Source organism: Triturus cristatus, chromosome 3_2 (genome assembly GCF_964204655.1).
Source record: "Triturus cristatus chromosome 3_2, aTriCri1.1, whole genome shotgun sequence".
Taxonomy (NCBI): domain Eukaryota; kingdom Metazoa; phylum Chordata; class Amphibia; order Caudata; family Salamandridae; genus Triturus; species Triturus cristatus.
The window spans coordinates 585,697,989-585,716,812 of NC_140584.1; the positions used below are offsets into that span (position 1 = coordinate 585,697,989).

General features: G+C 46.5%; 1 protein-coding gene across 3 annotated transcripts in view; it reads right to left on the minus strand.

Annotated features, from left to right (window-relative positions):
- NHSL3 (NHS like 3) overlaps positions 1 to 18,824 on the minus strand; it is a 353,065-nt gene that overhangs the window by 89,432 nt on the left and 244,809 nt on the right. The gene's annotated exons all lie outside the window — the stretch shown is intronic.

Here is an 18,824-nt window from a genome sequence, read left to right on the forward strand (position 1 = left end):
TTCAAGTTGGTTCAGACCATACAACACTGGATGAAGACGGGTTTCCTGGGCTCAGTGGCACAAACACGGATGCATTGGCAGTCCGAGGAACAGGGAGCACACATTGCTCTTTTCTTGTCTAGAGAAGGCGCGTTTATTTGGACAGCCGTATAGGGAGTTCAACCCCTGATAAAGACATCCCCCGGTAAACGGGGTGGCCGGACAATCGCATGTCGTGATATATATATATATATACACACACACATCGCTTTAACAGCAGAATGCCGTAGTTCGAGTCGGCTATCCCTGCTGTATTATTTCACCCGGTCAGCGCGCCGCTAGATGCCATGATCACGCTGGAACATTGTACTCTCTGTTGGGGCTCCCTATCCTTAACAACAGTCGTTACGCCCATTCCTAAGGCTCAACATGCTCTTGAGGAGCTCCCCAAACTTATTCCATAGACACCCCCCTTTCCAGGTCCCGCCACAGCCCTCACGGGCAAGTAATGTTCTCTTCCACACGCTGCCTCACCTCCGCCTGCAACAAATGGTCGACAACGAAAAGGAGGAAACCCTGCCCCGGAAGTGCTCTCTAAGACCACGAGCGCAGACAGGCGTACAACTTCCGGTTGCAGAGGTGATCTCCTGCGCGCTCATGGACAGATTATTAAAAGTATTTTAGAAAACCGTACTAGCATCTGTGGCCTTCATGCATTGGCATCAGAAATAGAAACCTCCGTAAGATTTGTGCCACAGTCAAGCAATTTTGAAATATTTGCGAAGGCATAACAAATGCTGCGTGTGATATTGAAATGAACTTTTCGGGGCCAGTCTTTTTGCTTTGATGTCTGTGGCTATCGTTTAGTGTGTTACCACGCTTGTGAGGCAGAGCAAAAGGCACACCACCGCCTTTCTCCGAGGCACAGCAGAAAATGCCTCGGAGAAAGGGAGCGTCCTTTTCGGATTTGGGGGCGTGTTTTGCTGTTGTCTCCTCCCTGAGACTTCTCGCAAAAAACACGCCCCCCGATCCGAAAAGGACGGGGCATAATCGGAGTGACTGGACCTCTTCTCCAATGGCTGGCCAGCATTTAAGAGGCCAGCCAATGGAGAACAGGAGAGAAGAGGGGCGGGTGCAAGCCCCTCTTCTTAAAGTCATTAAATCTCGCGAGCGAGACTGCGCAAGCGCAGCCATCGCTAGCCGAGACCTAAAAAGGCAGATAGGGGAGACGCTAAATGTTACTGCCCAATATCCATCCTCGACCCAACTGCGAAGATAATGGGGAGAATTGTACGGGACAGACTCGGTACATGTGTGGTGGATAATCATGTGTTGTCAGACTCCCAAAATGGGTTTAGGAGGGATATTGGGACTGTGGCACAGTGTATTAACCTTACCAATCGTATTGGAAAAAATAAGTTCGCGACGCAAGAGACAAACTCATCTCAGTTTCGCCGACTTAAGTAGTGACTTTGACCTTGCTAATCATGCCAAATTATGGAAAACTATGATAGAAATGGGCGTGCTAGAAGAAACTGTTTCACACCTATTCCTGATGTAATCCTCCGACAGCACGTGAGAGAAATGGTTAGATGGTGAATGTACATCAAGTTTTAAGGTCACTAGAGGCATAAGGAAAGGCTGTGTCCTTACCCCTTTTCTGTACTCGTTGTATATAAACGGGTGGATAAAATATTACAGGTGGACGTTGATGTCCCGAACAACAGCTCCTGCCCAACCCCCGTACTCCTATATGCAGGTGATGGGTATTGATAGCCAGACCGGTCAATGGTCTACCAAAGCTGATCAATACATTTGTTGCACATATGGAGCAAAAAGACCTAAAGCTTAATTTGACAAAAACCTTTGTAATAGTTTGTGGAAGGTGAGGAAAAAGAGCCACTATGTGAGGGAATACAAACTAGAGGAAGTTTAAACATTTTCTTACCTGGGCGTTCTTTTATCCGCACTCTGGCACCTTGGGTCCCCACATAGGACTGGCTGAACTTAAATATACATGGTTAATTGAGGCTTTGTTCAGGATTGTCAGGAAAATGGGAAATAAACATATACGCGAAATGGTGCAACTGTAGAAGATGGCCACCGGCACCTGCGCTCGCAGACTTTGTACTTAATTGCTACTTGAAACTACACGCCGCACTCATTCAAGCCATTGCGCGCCGCTGAGACGGACACGGTGCCGCCCCGGATCCCCAGCTTCTAGCACCGCGCGGTATTTACCGCTTATAGGTAAGCACTTCGACAGCTCACTCAGCTTTCATACGGCGGTGACTTCGCTCACATATAGTAATTTTTTCCTCCAATTGTTTTCCCCCCGCCACTACCTACCCTCCTACGGATTCCCAGACGGACTAACAGCTTGTTTATTCCTAAATGATTTCCTCCATACTGGCCAAAACAGACTCCTTGCTACATAGCACCGCCAAGTAATTTATTTACTAATGTAAGCCCCGAGTGCTCACCGCAGCATATTCCAAAATTACCCACCACCGCAGCCCTAACTAACTCCCTTCTGACCCCCAGAGCATCGCACCCATCCCTGTGGATTGTTCCTGGATCCCTTGCTTAGTAGCACCTCCCGACCGCTGCCTAATTAAAGTAAGCTCCTGCCACCACAGCGAGAGCGCGTTACACTTTCCCCTAAAAAGGCTACTTAATTCACGCCTTACGTCTGTCTTAGAAACCTGCACTGTTACAGGCTTGTAGCTTTGAACGCATGAGAAACTTTTGTTTTTCCCCTTTGAGGTATGCTTCCCGTATTGTCGTCTTCGTTCACCCACTATCTCAACACTGGGACTCCTGCAGCTCAGCCTTGTCAATATTGTTTTCTCCTTTACTAACAGATGTATAACTTTCATTGAATCTTCCATCTGGATTCTTAACCACAATTATTCGACTGCCATTATTTCCACTTGCATGGGAATTAAGCGCATCAGTTCCATCATTAGTCCCTTGTTGGTCTTGCGCGTGGCATTTTGCGTAACACTTTCTTTTAACTTATTTTTCAAACCTTTTTCTTTCCCCTTTATTCCCAACAATGTATCTGATTATGTAGATCTATGTCTTTCAGGCATTTATTTAAGTTTGTCCTGATGATGATCCCATTATGTGTCTAGAAAGGATCGAAACGTCGTCGACTTTTTAAACCGTGCATACAAACTTATTCAAATGTAATTTGTAACGGTTTTTGGTTGTATCACACTTGTTTAACTTTGAATATTTACCAACAAGCCTCTTTTTGTTTTGCCTGTTTGTCCTTTTATGTTCATCGTTTTCACTTTTTTGTGTAGGATACAGGGCTGTGTCCCACTTTATTCATGTGTCGTTGAAAATACTTTGTAAATATTTACTGATTAAATCTCACTGTCCGGCTGGACAGTGGTTAAATAGAAGAGATTTCATTCTATATTTATTCCTATTAACACCGAGCCTTATCAAGGACCATTGTTTTTGTAAAATATCACTACCCAAGGTCCTTGTTTACCTATTGGGTTCACTGGTCTTTTTATAAATACGTAGTAGCTGCTGTGGCCCTGGTAGAATGGGCATGCAGCCCTACCGGAGGTTCCTTTTTAGCCAGAGAGTAACAGGCTTTAATACACAAGACAACTCATCAGGAGATAGTCCGCTTGTGCACAGCTCGGCCCTTCTTGGTGCCCACGTAGCCAACAAAGAGCTGGTCATCCACCCGGAACTGCTGTGTGTGTTTGAGATAGAATGAAAGCGCACGTTTTGGGTCCAGACGGTGGAGCCTCTCTTCCTCTCTTGAAGGGTGCGGAGGCGGAAAGAAAGTGGGTAGAGTGACAGTCTGCCAGAGATGAAAGGCAGTGACTACTTTCGGCAGAAAGGAGGGACGTGGTCGAAGCACAACCTTGTCCGGATGAATCGCCAGGAAAGGAGGTTTACATGAAAGAGCCTGGAGCTCACTCACACGCCTAGCGGAGGTGATGGCCACCAGGAAGACAGTTTTCAAAGTTAATAACCGCAAAGGACAGTTATGAAGAAGCTCAAAGGCAGCGCACAATAAGTATGTGAGAACCAGGTTCAAGTCCCACTGAGGCATCACAAAAGGAATAGGAGGGAAAAGGTGAGTAATGTCTTTGAGAAATCTATTGACAACAGGGAACTTGAAAAGAGAGGACTGATCAGGCAGTCTGAGAAAGGCTGAAAGAGCAGAAAGGTAGTGCTTGATAGTGCCCAGAGCAGAGCCCTGCTGGGCCAAAGAGAGAACGAACAAAAGGACCTCAGAAAGAGGGGCAGAAAGGGGATCTACAGCTTTCGCTGTGCACCATGCCACAAACTTGTTCCACCGACAGGCGTACACAGATTTAGTTGAAGGACGCCTGGCTGCAAGAATCACATTACAGACCTCAGGAGGCAAATCAAATGTCACCGCTCAATTTCCACGCAAGGAGGTGGAGGCTAGACAGGTTCAGGCGGAGGACCGTTACCTGTTGCTGCGACAGAAGATCCTCCCGAAGAGGCAGTCGGATCGGGGTATCCATGCTCATACTGAGTAGCTCGGGATACCAAACTCTTTGAGCCCAGTCCGGTGCCACAAGAATGACTTGGGCCCGGTCGCATCTGATCTGCTTCAGCACTCTGGGTAGAAGTGGTATCGGCGGAAAAGCTTACAATAGACCGCAACTCCACTCGCGACGAAAATCGTCTCCGAGCGAGTGCCACCTTGGAAACTCCAATGCGCAGAACTGCTGATATTGCCCGTTCTCTTCGGTGGCGAACAGATCTAACCAAGGTTCTCCTCACTGCCGAAAGAGACATTGTGCCACGTCAGAGTGAAGACGCCGTTCGTGATCCATCAGGCACTGGTGGCTGAGTTTGTCCGCCCTGGCGTTCAAAGAACCTGCCAGGTGTTGAACTGTCAAGGAGATGCCTTGACGTTCCAGCCATGTCCAGAGGCGCAGGGCCTCCTGACATAAGAGTCCACGACCCCACCCCGCCTTGTTTGTTGCAATACCACACGGCGGTGGTGTCTGTGAACACCTGCAGTACCCTCCCCTTGACAGAGGGAATGAATGCTTCCAGTGCAAGTAGGATCGCACTGAGCTCCAAAAGATTGATATGGAGCTTGGACTCCGCCGGAGACCAGAGGCCTCTGATCTCTGCCTCTTCCATGTGTGTCCCATCCCAGGAGGGACGCATCAGTCACCACTGTGTGCTTTGGTTGGGGAAGGGAGAGGGATCTGCCGCTGACCCAATGCTGGTCTGCGAGACACCACTGCAAGTCTTGTCCAGCGCCCTCCGAGATCTGGACGTAGTCGGACAGGTTCCCCTGCTGCTGCAATCACTGGAACTTCAGGTCCCACTGCAGAGCCCGCATATGCCATCTGGCATGGTTGGTTAGTAGGATACAGGAGGCCATGAGTCCCAGCAGCCTCAAGGTCGTCCTGACCGAAACCCAGGACAAGGGCTGAAAGATCGGAATCATAGCCCGAAGGTCCTGGACTCGCTGTTCGGGAGGATAAACCCGAAACGGCGCCGTGTCCAGAACCACTCCGATGAAGAGGAGTTTCTGAGAGGGAATCAGGTGCGACTTCAGCACGTTGATTGAGAACCCCAGCAAATGCAGGAGGTTGGCCGAAGTCTGGAGGTGGGAGACGACTGCCTGGGACGAGCCCGCCTTCAACAGCCAGTCGTCCAGATAGGGAAAGACTGAGACCCCTGATCTGTGCAGATGAGCTGCAACCACCGTCATCACTTTCGTGAACACCTGAGGGGCACTGGTATGGCTGAAAGGGAGCACAATGAACTGAAAGTGCTCGTAGCCTACCGTGAACCGCAGGTAAAGCCGGTGGGCCGGCAGGATGGGGATATGAAAATAAGCATCCTGCAAGTCCAACGCTACCATCCAGTCTTGCGGGTCTAGGGCAGACAAGACCTGAGCAAGCGTAAGCATCTTGAACTTCTCATTCTGGAGGAAGCGATTGACGTTCCGGAGGTCTAAGATAGGACGCAGGCTCTTGTCCTTCTTTGGAACTAGGAAGTAGTGGGAGTAACAACCATGACCTACTTCTGGCGTCGGAACGTGCTCAATGGCACCCTTGGCCAAGAGGTCTGCTACTTACTGCTGGAGAAGCGCCAAGTGATCCACCAACATGCAGTGGTACTGAGGCGGCATGGCTGGAGGGGAAGTCTCGAAAGGGAGGGAGTAGCCCCTTCAGACTATCTGCAGAACCCACCTGTCTGAATTGATGGTGCGCCAGTGGGGGAGGTGAAGGCGAATCCTTTGGTGGGCCTGAAACACCGGACTAGGAAGGTTTTGAGGCAGTGGTAGCAGGGGCGGTGGTGGACTGATTCGTCCGTTGGCACCGTGCCCCACTTCAATGGACCCCCCCCCCCCCGACCGCGGCGAGACTGTGCTGCGCAGCCCGGCGGCTCTGAAAGGAACGCGTTTGGGTGCCTTGTCCCAGACCTCGAAAGGAGCGAAAGGGGGACCCCAAGGTAGCACGCGTGGAGGCAAGACCCAAGGACTGGGTTGTAGCCCGGGAGTCTTTAAAGCGTTGCAAAGTAATATCCGCTTTGTCACCACAGAGGCGCGTGCCATCAAAGGGCATGTTCAATAAAGTGTTCTGGACATCCCCGGAGAAGCCAGTTGTCCTGAGCCAGGCATAACGGCGTAGCGTCACTGTTGTGGAAATTGCCCTGCCAAGGGAGTCGGCTGTGTCAAGGTCACAACGGATAGTGAATTTTGCAGCATCTCTCCCTTCGGTAATGGCTTGGGGGAGCACCGCTCGAGCTTCCACTAGGCACAGAGGCAGCACCTGTGCTACAGTGTCCCAAACAGAGCGGGAATAGCAGCCGAACAGGCATGGAGTATTCACCGCTTGCAACCCAAAACTGGCAGAGGTGAAAATCTTTTTCCCAAACTGCTCAAGTTTTTTAGATTCTTTGTCCGGAGGTGCGGAAAGGAATGCGCTCGGAGAGGCAGAGGCCTGGACAACCAGACTCTTAGGCTTTGGTTGTTGCGTGAGAAAACTTGGGTCGCCCGAGGCCAGGCGATGGCGCCGTGCCACACTCCTATCCACAGGAACCCCTGTGTCCGGCTTGGTCCAGGTTCTTAACAGAATGTCTGTAAGCGCGTCATTAAAGGGCAGTAGCAGCTCCGCCGAGGAGGTCGCCGGCTGCAGCACCTCAGTCAGGAGATTGGTCCTGATAGGCACGGAAGGGAGCTCGAGGATAAGAGCCTCAGCCGCCCTACGCAACACCACAGAAAAAGTCCCAACCTCCTCCATAGCTACGGAAGAAGGGGACAGTGTACCAGGGTGCGGAGAGAAATCCAGATCACCTGGACCTTCCAGATCACCTGGACCTTCCATATCACCCTCCCACTCCAGTTCATCCTCACATTGAGCTGCGAGAGGGTCCTCAGACCCCTCCCAGTACTCCCCTTGGTCCATCGGCTGTTTAAGAGGCCGGTAAAGACGAGGGGCCTGGGGAAAGGGAATAAACTTCCCACCTGGAATAGGAATCGGAGGATAATAGACCAATCCAGGCTTGACGTAGTCCGGCACCGGTAGGCAACGGCATTGTGTCCGGCGTCAGCCCAGACACCGGAGGCGTCGTCGAACCCGGCGCCGTCGAGGCCAGAGCTAACGGCGCCGCAGGTTATCTTGCTCGCGTAGCCGGGGCCAAAGGCGGCGGCACAGGGCCAGAACCACCCAAAGGATCAACGGGGCCGGAAGGCGCGACTGAGGGGCCCGATGGGGCAAATAAACGGCCCATGGCCGACAGGAATACCTGTATTTCTTCCGGAGTCGCATACGGCCCCGGGAAAGGCGGGCAGGCCGCAGGCAACAACGGAGGCTCCACCGGAGCTGCGGGGGAGTGACCACCCACCCCCTCCACCACGTCCAGTGAGGGGAAGACAAAGAGCGACGTCGCTTCTTCGACTTCTTATGGCGCTTTGACTTACCTGTCCCCGATTCTGACGAACGGTGGTGTCGGCCCCGCGACCTGTCCACTCGACCTCCCACGGGAGCGAGACCCCGAGCGTCACGGAACCGATTGCCAGTCCTCCAACTTTCGGGAACGCTCCCGCAAAGCTTTCGGAGCCATGGCCCGACAATCGGGGCACGTCTCGGGGTCATGGGCGTGCCCCAAGCAGAAGAGACACACGTCATGTGGGTCCGCCACCGACATGTTGAGACGGCAGTCCCTACAGGACTTAAACCCGGGCATCTCCACTGCACCAGAAGTCGAGTACTTGACAAGCAAGAGAAACAAGTCTCAGAAATAAAGTTAAAATATTAACTAGGAGTACCACTCTCTCTTGGATCTGCGCTTGCTGGCGCGGAAAAAAGAAAGAACTGACGTCAGTGCGCGTGGGCACGTCTAGGTAGCTCCGATGACGTCATCTCGGTGAATACGACGCCAGCGACGTACGTGGAGCCGCACGACGATGTCTACAGATGCGCAGGGGTACTGAACTTTCTGGATCTAATCTGACGCCTGGGGATATTCTAAGGTAAGGAATCTATCACTAATGTGTCTCTTTCAGATGATGGAGATACTATATGAAACTATAAAAGCGTGCAAGTATAGGATAGTTGTCTAAAATATATTATATATAACAGAAGTATATTTTGCACATATGCTTTTTTTGCACTTTAATTTGTATTACAGAATACCAAATACGTATTTACTTATTTGCATTTTTGTACACTTATTTGCCCATGTATACTTTTGCTTATTGTATACCTAGGGTGATACCATTTTATTAGCGATTTTATGTTTTTAATTAATTAATTTTTTAATCGATAACATAGAAAATGTATTACGTATACTGGGTGCACTTTTATGGGTTTTTTAAAAATCCGAATAAAATTTGATTTGAGTGAATGAGATTTTAAATAGTAGCAGTGTAACGTAATAGTGAGGTTAGAAAACTTGAAAAACAGATGACTATCTTATGTACTATATGAATATATGAACTTGAGAGTTTAGATATTTCTTGGATATTGCTCAGAATGCAGACATGCATCTGAATGTAATTGGTGGATGAATTTAGAGTACTGATCAAAAATGTAAATGATATTTATATATTTCCCGAATTCTTTTTTTTGTTGGAATACTATTGTAACACAGGAAAACGCAGGTTCGGTAGAAAGGCTTTCATATAGAAGTAATGGCTATTTCAAATTAAATGTGAAAGCTAGACGAACATTTTAAAATTAAAGTTAACCTGATTAGTTCAGGTTGAGAGAACAGCGATACCTGTAATTTGGGAATGAAGTGTCTGAAAACACGTATATTTTTTAATTGCTTCATAATTGCTGTGAAAGAGAGAATATTTGCTTTTGCTTAACAAGATTACTCTGGAAAACCCGCCCATAACAACTAATCAAGGAGGTAGAAGGCGGAGCGGAGCGTCTCTTCACGCGTCCAGCGAATTGAGACCATCATTCGATGGAATCGCTTGTAGTCGTCTTAATTATAAATGGCAATTGCTTGAAATATCCGTGTTCTCCGTCTGTTACAAATTGGAAATAGCTCTTGTGATGAGTGGTACAATGGCTTCGATAGTAACTGTTACTTTTATTCTAAAGGATTCCTCAAACTATTAACTGTGGCATGTCCTGAAACTACTTTTCAAAAATGTTGTGAACACAGTTTTCATGAATAGTCCCACACACGCGTGTGCAAGCATTTATACATTTACTACCACATCCCCCACAAGTTTCCCCTTCTTTAATAATCAACTCACCACTATGATGGTTTTGCCAACAGGAGCGAGCACAGGACTATAAGTAATGGAAACATCAGAAAAGGAACTTTAGCCTCTTCGAATGTCCTGGCTCGCTGGGATTTGGAACCCCTGGGAAGAGTTCACAGCAAGAGGAGGGTAAAGCAGAAAGTCAGCAGACTAAGATTTGCATCGAGCAGACTTTAGTATATAAATCCCATTAGACATCTTGGTTAGATTGTGCATTACCTCGTGAGGCGATACAGCTGCCCTGCATCGGTATCTGACCAGTACATGGCTGGAGAATGCAAAAGGCGGAATGTACACAAATATTTAAGGATATATGCTCTATGTAAGAAGCAGAAAGAAGTGACATCTAGAAACAGTGGCGTTGGAAACAGTCTTGACCGCATCCACGCGAAGCTTTGTAACAAAAGCGGGTTAAAAGAAACAGTATTCCGTAGTACTGTCCAATAATATGTACAGCATGCCTGGTATCAATTTTATGCCACACTTCCTCAGCCAAGGGGCCCATTAGCTTGTGGAAAGAAAAAGCAGATGAACCTCTTTAAGGAAATTCATGTCAACACCTTTGGTTTTACCTGCGGGTGGACCAGGAGCACTGCCTGCTCTCAATGGAAGACCGTGTAAAGTTCTGAGATGCATAAAGCCTACAACTCGCTTGTGCGCCACGCAGATGTAATGGGGACAATAACCACTAACTTCCACAGAGCAGACTCTTGTAGCACGAGAGAGGCTACTAACTTGAACAGCTTACGCTAAGTTTTGACCGTATGACATGTTGAAAACAACAGTTCTACAATATGACACTCAGTGCCTCCGTGGAATATACAATAATAGTCCACAAGACTGTTTTTTGTATGACAAAAGCTGCCACGTCGTTTTTGCAACTGCCTACACAAAAGTAGGATCTCATAGGAATCTGGTCCCAACATGACATTATCTATGGCGTGGTTTCGTTGGCCAGCGCACAATGACAAAATCTTGATCGCTTGCTCCTGGGGACCTGGTTGTTGATTTCCAGGCAGTCAGTGCAAGGGCTAGCTCCACAGAAATGAGGTGCTCCAGATGAGCAACAGTACAAAGGGGGCAGGACTCCACCCGCATCCACGTTTAGGAGATCTTGCTTCGGGGAAGTGACAACGCCAACAGCGGGACATCTAGCAACCAGATCAAGCACTAGGGCTGCCTTCATCTTGGAAGGAACCTGAAAAGGCACGGTGTGAAATAAAGGAATTCCCTCAATTAGTCAAGCACGAGATGTCCCCTTGCCTGCACAGAAAGTAAAGTCATCGCATTTCAATTCAAGGTTTATCTTAAATGCATTTGTGCCTGGTTCTGCACCAGGTCTTTAAGATAGAGTCGAGGGCCATTTCAGTTTGGGTAACTGAATATCAGACAGAACAAGTAGTTGGGAGTGTTCTTGGCTATGGCGGCTTGTTTCCCCGTTGGCCAAAGAAGAGCTTGGCACTGCGCATGGTTTCCAATACCAAACACTTCCCCACTGAACAATGTATGTCTCCTGGAATATGGGGAAGCCATTTCGCTGCATGCACACCATGTGGTTATACGAAGGTCTTGCAAGGATCACACAGGGAACACTTGCATACACATGACGGCTGTTCCCTAGCAAGGGCACACAATCAGAAAGTGGGTCTGGTGCTGGAAACAGCTTGAAGCACAAAATGTGCAAGGCTTGAATCAAGAGTGTTTCATCAAAGGCTGCATATGCCGAAGTGAGAGAAAAGAAAGCTTTGTAAAAGGAGACCAGGCATAGGAAGCTGGTACGAATTAATGAGCAAGTGAAAAGCATGATCCGGCCCACATCAAGTGGTGGAAAAAAACACAACTGGCAACAGTACGCACTCGTGCAATGCCCGAGGGCATGGTTAAGTATTTGCATGTGAATGTAGTACCGGGCACAGAAAACTTGGTTAACAACACTGTTGCGGTTCACGATTTGAGATGTGATTTGTCGTCAGTTTACTTGTAAAGTCCTACCCAAGCCACAACGGGCAACCAATGCTGGGAAGAGAAGAGCGAGGGCGGAGAGTTAAAGCAAAGTCACAGGTAACTTCCTTACAACTATTTGGTGTCAAGCACTCTCCCCTTCTGCAGAGGAAGATAATCTCCTGTTGAATCAGCATTCCAAAGTTTGTTTGCAGACCAACTTGTTTACAGTCAGATGATCCCAGATACGTCAGAAACTCATGTTCTTCTCATGTAGCAAAACACACAAAGACACTCCCAGATACACCTGACAGAAAGCTCTACTACACTCTTTCAGGCTAAAGACAAAAACTCATATTTAAGGCCATAAACGAATGACTCATTACACCCTTTGAAGAGGCGCAGAGTACGGTGGGCAAAGAACAGCATTACAAATTACTGCACCCAGCACCCAACTGTTGGAGGTGTTGAGTCGCTACGACTGGAAAAGGGCTCATCTCCCCATTAGTGCCATGCTGTGACCAAGCAGCTAAGGAGCCATGTCCATGGGATGCACCACGATCCAGCCAGCAACAGACCATCGCAGTCCTCTGCTTTGAATCTGGCAGCAGCAAGACAGTCCCTGCAGTTGCTTGCGCCTGTGTTAATGTAGATACCATAATGTGATCCCAGCACTCCCGACTGTGGAGTGTCATTTATCGTATTACAGCGCGCTTTGGTCTCTGTGGTGTGTTTTGATATTTTTGTAGTCATCACCCCCACCGATTCCAAATAGTGGCTAAAGGTCAAAAGGCATATTCATTACAATTCATGCACCTGAGCTCCCGGATTGAAGACAGGTATCCCTATATCTGAATGAGATATTTTGGGATCGTTTTCTTCAGTGGCCATTTGCCTGTTAACTTTAACGCTTGAATGTAATGCTGATCTGATACATTTTAGATTCAGTTTACGACTTCCGGATCATTCCGAATGCCTTAGGTTGGAATTAAATGTTTTCCCACTTCTGTGTTGCATTTGGTTATTTGTGAGACAAACAAATCTTTGTGACTGGAAATACCCGAACCAAGCTTTGTGAATTCCTCTGGGTAGCATTCATTTAAATTCCATTGTTTTTAGGTCTGGCTTGACAGCTGAACTGTCACTGGACCTTATGTGATTAAGAGAAATAGAAGTAACACTGTGATAGGCAGCACCCACATGTTGGTTCCCTAGGAGTACAGCATTTGGGCAGACCTAGTGTCCTTCCACCGAAAAACTGTGCATGTGTTCCACACGTTTGCCCTGAGAGAAAACGTATGCTCAATACAGCATGACTGTGTTGGTTATAGTGGAAAAAGGAACCTATTTATTATGAAACGTTACAACAAATGAACTAGGTCTGACATTTATTGTAAAAAGCATATGTTAAAATCAGTAACCATTTAAGAGTGGCTAGTTATTACTCTGTAGTAAACCTGCAGAGAGGCATCTTATCTCATGGAATCGACGCCCAATTTATAGAGATAGCATAATGATTTGCCAACCGTAATATTTCTGCGCATGTTTAATTTTATGACTGTATGCTTGATGGTTACCGCGTGTAAAATTCTCAAAAAAGTTGTCCTGAGTTGGTTATGGTGAGAGGCAAATGATTGAGCCTATAGGGCTCAACTGTTCACTGGGAAAAGATATGTATTGTATTGTAATGCAATGTAATTGCATTTATATAGCGCTTACTACCCCTGATGAGGCATCGAAACGTTTTCAACAAGTAGCACGCTACTCCGGAACCAATAAAGGATTAGTATTGAGTTAGTATAATGAAATATGAAAGTAATTTGCGTGGTGGATAGGTTAGTCAGTTATTTGGATTCAGAAGGATAGCGGAGAGATAGAAGAGGGAAAAAGGTTTGCATTTATATAGCGCTTGTTACCTCTGATGGGGTGTTAAAGTGCTTTTTTCAGCGAGTAGCACACTACTCCAGAACCCATAAAGGATTAGTAGTGAATTAGTATGGTGAAATATGAAAGTAGTTTGAGTGGTGGATATTAGCCCACGAACCGTTGGAATACCAAAGGGTGCCGAAGGCGAGCACCAAACAAATTTGATCCCATGATTTAGCAATTTGTTAAAGGAGGCTATCCTGACAATAACAAATCCTGCATACAGAGCTACAAATGTGTCTTCTGATCAAGCCCATTAGATATTGTCCACTTCCCCTAAGACAGACCAGATCATGCGCCATTATCGTTTTCTTTCAAGATTACCTTCTAAAGAAAAAATCTTAGCACTGGCTATAGAAAAGTGATGTATTACTACTAAAGGAAGCAATTTATTTCCAATTTAATTTCTATTCCTGTAATGATTGCAGCTGGCTCATTGATTGGGATTCGTTTTTAAGTTTCTTCAGAACATGAACAATTGAGTCTTTCTGCAACACCGAAGTCTGAGGTCATAGGACATATCTGTATTATGAAAAGTTGAGCCAAATTCAGTAGGTCTGGTTTATTTACTGTGAAAAACCTTTGTTAAAGTCAATAGGCCTTTTACTGTGGATTCCCATCATACTGAAGTATATGCTGCAGACAGACAGGTATTTTGTAGTCAAGGCTGTTTGATGTTGGTCCTTTTGACAAAAAACTGGGTGTAAATAATATTCACTATGATCCTATGTTGGTCCCCTTTGAGAGGGGTTGTATATTGTTTTGTCAACTGTAATTGCGCACAAATCTAGAATGTTATCACTGTGTGCATGATAGATGGCAGATTATGTACACTTTGGTAGGCCTGTTGGTTACGGTGTCCAGCCAAAGGTTCAGTGGGAAAGTTAGGTCAGATTCCATTTGAATATTGTGAAGAGTTATGATAAAGCAAGCAGGCCTGGCCTAGTTTTGTGAAATGTGTGTTAAAGGCAATAGGACTTTGGTGATGGATTGTTATTTCACTCTCATAAGCGCTGTAGGCCGCTCTACAGACTACCACCATATTAGACAAGTATATCGGTGTTGCCCATCCACCGCAACATCTCCCCTCCTCCCAGACAAACACTGACGCTAGAAGATTTTTATTGATTTAGCACCGTTTAGACACTTTTTGAGAGGGACTGTATATTTTTTTCCGACTCTAATTTTGTGCAGATTTGTAATATTCTTGTGTACAGGATGGTTGCTTATGGGTGAAGCTTATGCTCAATACAATAGGTCCGAGTTTTTCATTGGGTCAAGTCACTGATGGAGGCTATAGGAAATATAATGATTAGTTCAATGGGGAAAGTTAATGTGGATGCCATAAGTCTGATTTGTTTATTATCACAAAGTTACAACAATGGCAGTAGGCCTCTTATTATGAAATGCATATGCTAAAGAAAATAGGCCTTTCAGGGTGGATTTTTATTCTACTGTATTAAAGCCTTCAGACATGCATTTAATCATAAGACATCTTACAGATTATCTTTGCAGGCAATGATACTGGTGTGGATGGCCCTCTTTGACAAATCCTAGGGATAGAATATTACCACTGTAACAATCCTTTCCGAGAATATATAAACACACACGTATGTGTGTGTGTGTTTATGCGTGAAGTAAAAGTGAACCAATAGAATGAGAAAATAAAAATAAAAATAACTGGCCAGGCCACCCTAGATTTGAAACGCACCCATTCTCAGGCAAATGTGCACGTGAGGAGACAAATGCCATCACGCACAGAGCCACAGAGGCAATGGCTGAAGATCTCAGATTTCATCCTTGGCTGCACACAACATGGGGATATGTGCCAGTCCATTTCAGCCATTCACTATACTGCCGTGCGAGTAACTGTATTTGTCTGATTAACTGTGTGCATCTGGTCCAGTCCTTTAATTTTCCATGGCCCCTTTTCATTTTTTTTCCTTATCCTCCTTTTATTTTCATTTTGAGATGTTACAACATCTCCCTAGACAGTGCTAATAAGCTGATTGCCTGCGGCTTATATCATCTGTAGTGTGCCACATCCCGCAAGGCTACTACCTCTAAACCAAGTGACCATCATGGAGTGGTATTACCCATAGTATATTATTTTATTCCCCTTTCCAACAAGGCCAACACCTTGGTTCAAACCATGGCAGCAAAGCTTGCGCTTTAAAACAACTAAAGACAATGTACAATACCACTACAGGACTGTTATCCACTCTTATGTTTAATTGTATTTGTTCTTCCAAGCACATACCCACCATGCATAGGCAGCAGCATGTTTTCGTTTTTTACTTTTTAATTATCTTCCAATATCCTGCCTGTTCCATTTAGAGTGCATTAAGGATTATGCACTCTAAACAATAAGGACTGGCCATTTATCAAACTTTGACGGGTGTCCCGCATTTGCCAAACAGCACATAAACTCAAGTCTGTTTCTAATAAGGGTTCTAAAATATTCTGTGAAAGTACCCCCAATACCTGTGGGAACCTCCTCGATTAAGGGGGTCTTTCGAAGTTCCTCCGTCCGATTACTGCATTCGTTTGTATAGGTTGTACAAAAAGTATACCAAAGCCTACCACTAGATGGCAGAAGCATACAAGGCATGTGAGAACAAAAGATGACTGACCCAAAACTAGAGTTCAAGGGCACAAAAGTAGATGTGAAGGATTTGCCGAGTGGTGGGGGCTTTGGGAGTGTAGGGGGTCTGGATTGGGCCGAAACATGGGTGGGGTGGAGGTGGCAGGCAGAGCAAGTATCATGAAGTTAAGGACCTGAAAATGGAAGGGGAAGCTCTCGAGATCATCGCCGTGACACCATTTGAAGGAGCTGGGCGGGAGCTACACGTCATGATATGAACTGGAGGCCCTGTAGTTAAAAGTCGCGGCACGAGTCCGCGAAGAATAAGTTACCGACCTCTGAAGGTGAATTCTCCTGCATGTGTCTCTTTTATAGTTAGCGGTCAAGATGACGGATTCGCGGCTACAAATAAAGAGTTAGAGCCAGAGGCCAAGATACACCCCGGGGGCAGGGGCGGCTCTGAAGTTTGATGTGACGGTGGGGGGCTGGGGCGGCTGAGGTTGCGACGGAAGACTTAAGGTGAAGAAGTTCTGGTGTTTGAAGTTGCAATTTGAGACTAGATGGTGGACTAAAGAGTTATAAGTTGCGATAAGATGGGGTGGAGGCTGGTAGTCATGATACAAGACTAGTGTGCGGAGGAATGGAAGCAACCATAGAAGATATCTGTTAATATGTTCACATTTCTGCGTGAAAAATAATGAACCGTTAGGAACAATTATGCAATTATAACAATGTGTTTTAGATTGATAATTAAAACTGGGGAAGTCTATCAAAGTGCACTCATTTACTTTCAATATTCCTACAGTTTTAGAAACCAAAATATTCAGGGTAGCTCTACACATCAGACTCATATCAGCATGATTTTAAGTGTCACGGCGGTGGCCCAATCACTTCGTCATTAAAGAACATTCTGGTATAACGGATGGCGCGTGAAAGCACTAGGCCTTGTGTAAGGTGAGGGCAGAGCGCCCGCGCCAGAATACTATTACTAGCCTGTGTGCTTCCCACACGCACAGACCAGGGAGTCGGTGCTGTGGGGAAGGAGAGGTTGCCTGGCGGTCATGTGACAGATCGTCGAACAGACGAGTGTCGCCCTCCCCTCAAGCAGAAGTTTCCTCAGTGGACTCACGAGCGACACTGTATGCAACATCTCCCGCCGTGCTCTAAGACCGGTTTCAACGCTATGTTCCGGGTGCACGCGCGGCTGAGGTAGAGGGCGGTGTGTGCAGCTGGCTGCGAAGTCTGACGCCCGAGGCCGCCCCCTCGAGACGGCGTGTGCCGAGAATACTTCACCTTTCACCGCCACAAAGGACGAAAATGCACTAGAAAGAAGCAGCTCAGTCAAGACAATCTCTTGCTGCGTTCCGAGCATGCAGGCGCATGTCCGACGCTGAACAAACGAACCAGCGTCAGCACCGACGAAACAGATACAGCTGCATCAAAAACACCCCCTATGTGCGGACATGCTCCGAACCCCGTTCAAAAGGCCAGACACTTACAGCAAGTTTTCAAGGAGCGCAACGACACCTGCAAGAGGCGCTAATCTGACGTGTACACAGAGGCCGAAAGGCCGTCATCACATCACAGAATCACCAGTGAAAGCCGCTCTTGAAATACCACAAGGGTTACTCACGTTAATACAAGGCAGATTTTGAGGATATTCACATAGGCAAAGGAGTACGGGTCCCGGGGTACTGCAGCACCCCCACAACTAACCATGGGGGAGTTCACAAGGGGTGAACGAGCAATAAAGATGCTTCTACATTTGGGTTTATCCTTTCACATTAGCTGTGCGTTTAAAGACAAATTGTTGCTTATTAAGAAACTGGTGTTTTTTATTTTTCTGACTGCAAAGTGAGAGGATTTTGTAAAAATGACAGGCGACAATCTTGCTGCCATACAGGAATTAAGAAGGAAAGGCTGTAGGAGGTCAGTTTTTTCCCCCTACCGCATAAAAATTTGTAAATAAACTATACACATTTCAATATATATTAACAATTAGGAAAGCACAAACGCAGCACTTTTTTTGCAACTCTGAAACGTGATGGAAACAAAGATTTCAATAGAATCAAAAAATCGAGACATTTTACTTGGTGATGAAAAAATGATAAATATTCGCTGAAACCCGATTTCCACATATTGTTTGTGCGCTATATAGTTCTACAGGTAAAACTGCATATCTACGCAAATTTAGTGGCAATTTCCAAGGAAAATGTGCTGTCTCTCAATGACAGTGGGCTACCACACCATGCTTTAGTAAAACAGTGTGTTCCAAAATTCACCACCGGATACATACCTCACCCTTACCACTCCCCTGCTGAATGGGTGTGGCTCATTTGCTACACTTTGTTTGTGTGACTTTTGGATTTTTCCCAATCCCTAGGACTTCAGTGAGGTTGAACATGAATGGCACCAGCCCCACTCGGAAAATTGTTCCAGCGCCACTGGATATTCACGTGGAACACATTTGTGAACAGCAAAGCCACCTGGAACTCATTGCTGCAGTCAGCAGTGATCCAGAAAATCAGGCATGGTGTGGAAACCCCTATCTACAAGATGGATTTTGTCAGCTCCACTCCAAAACTGGCCATTAAACAAGTCTCTTATTTTCCAACCACTTCCTTTCTATGTTCTTCGCTT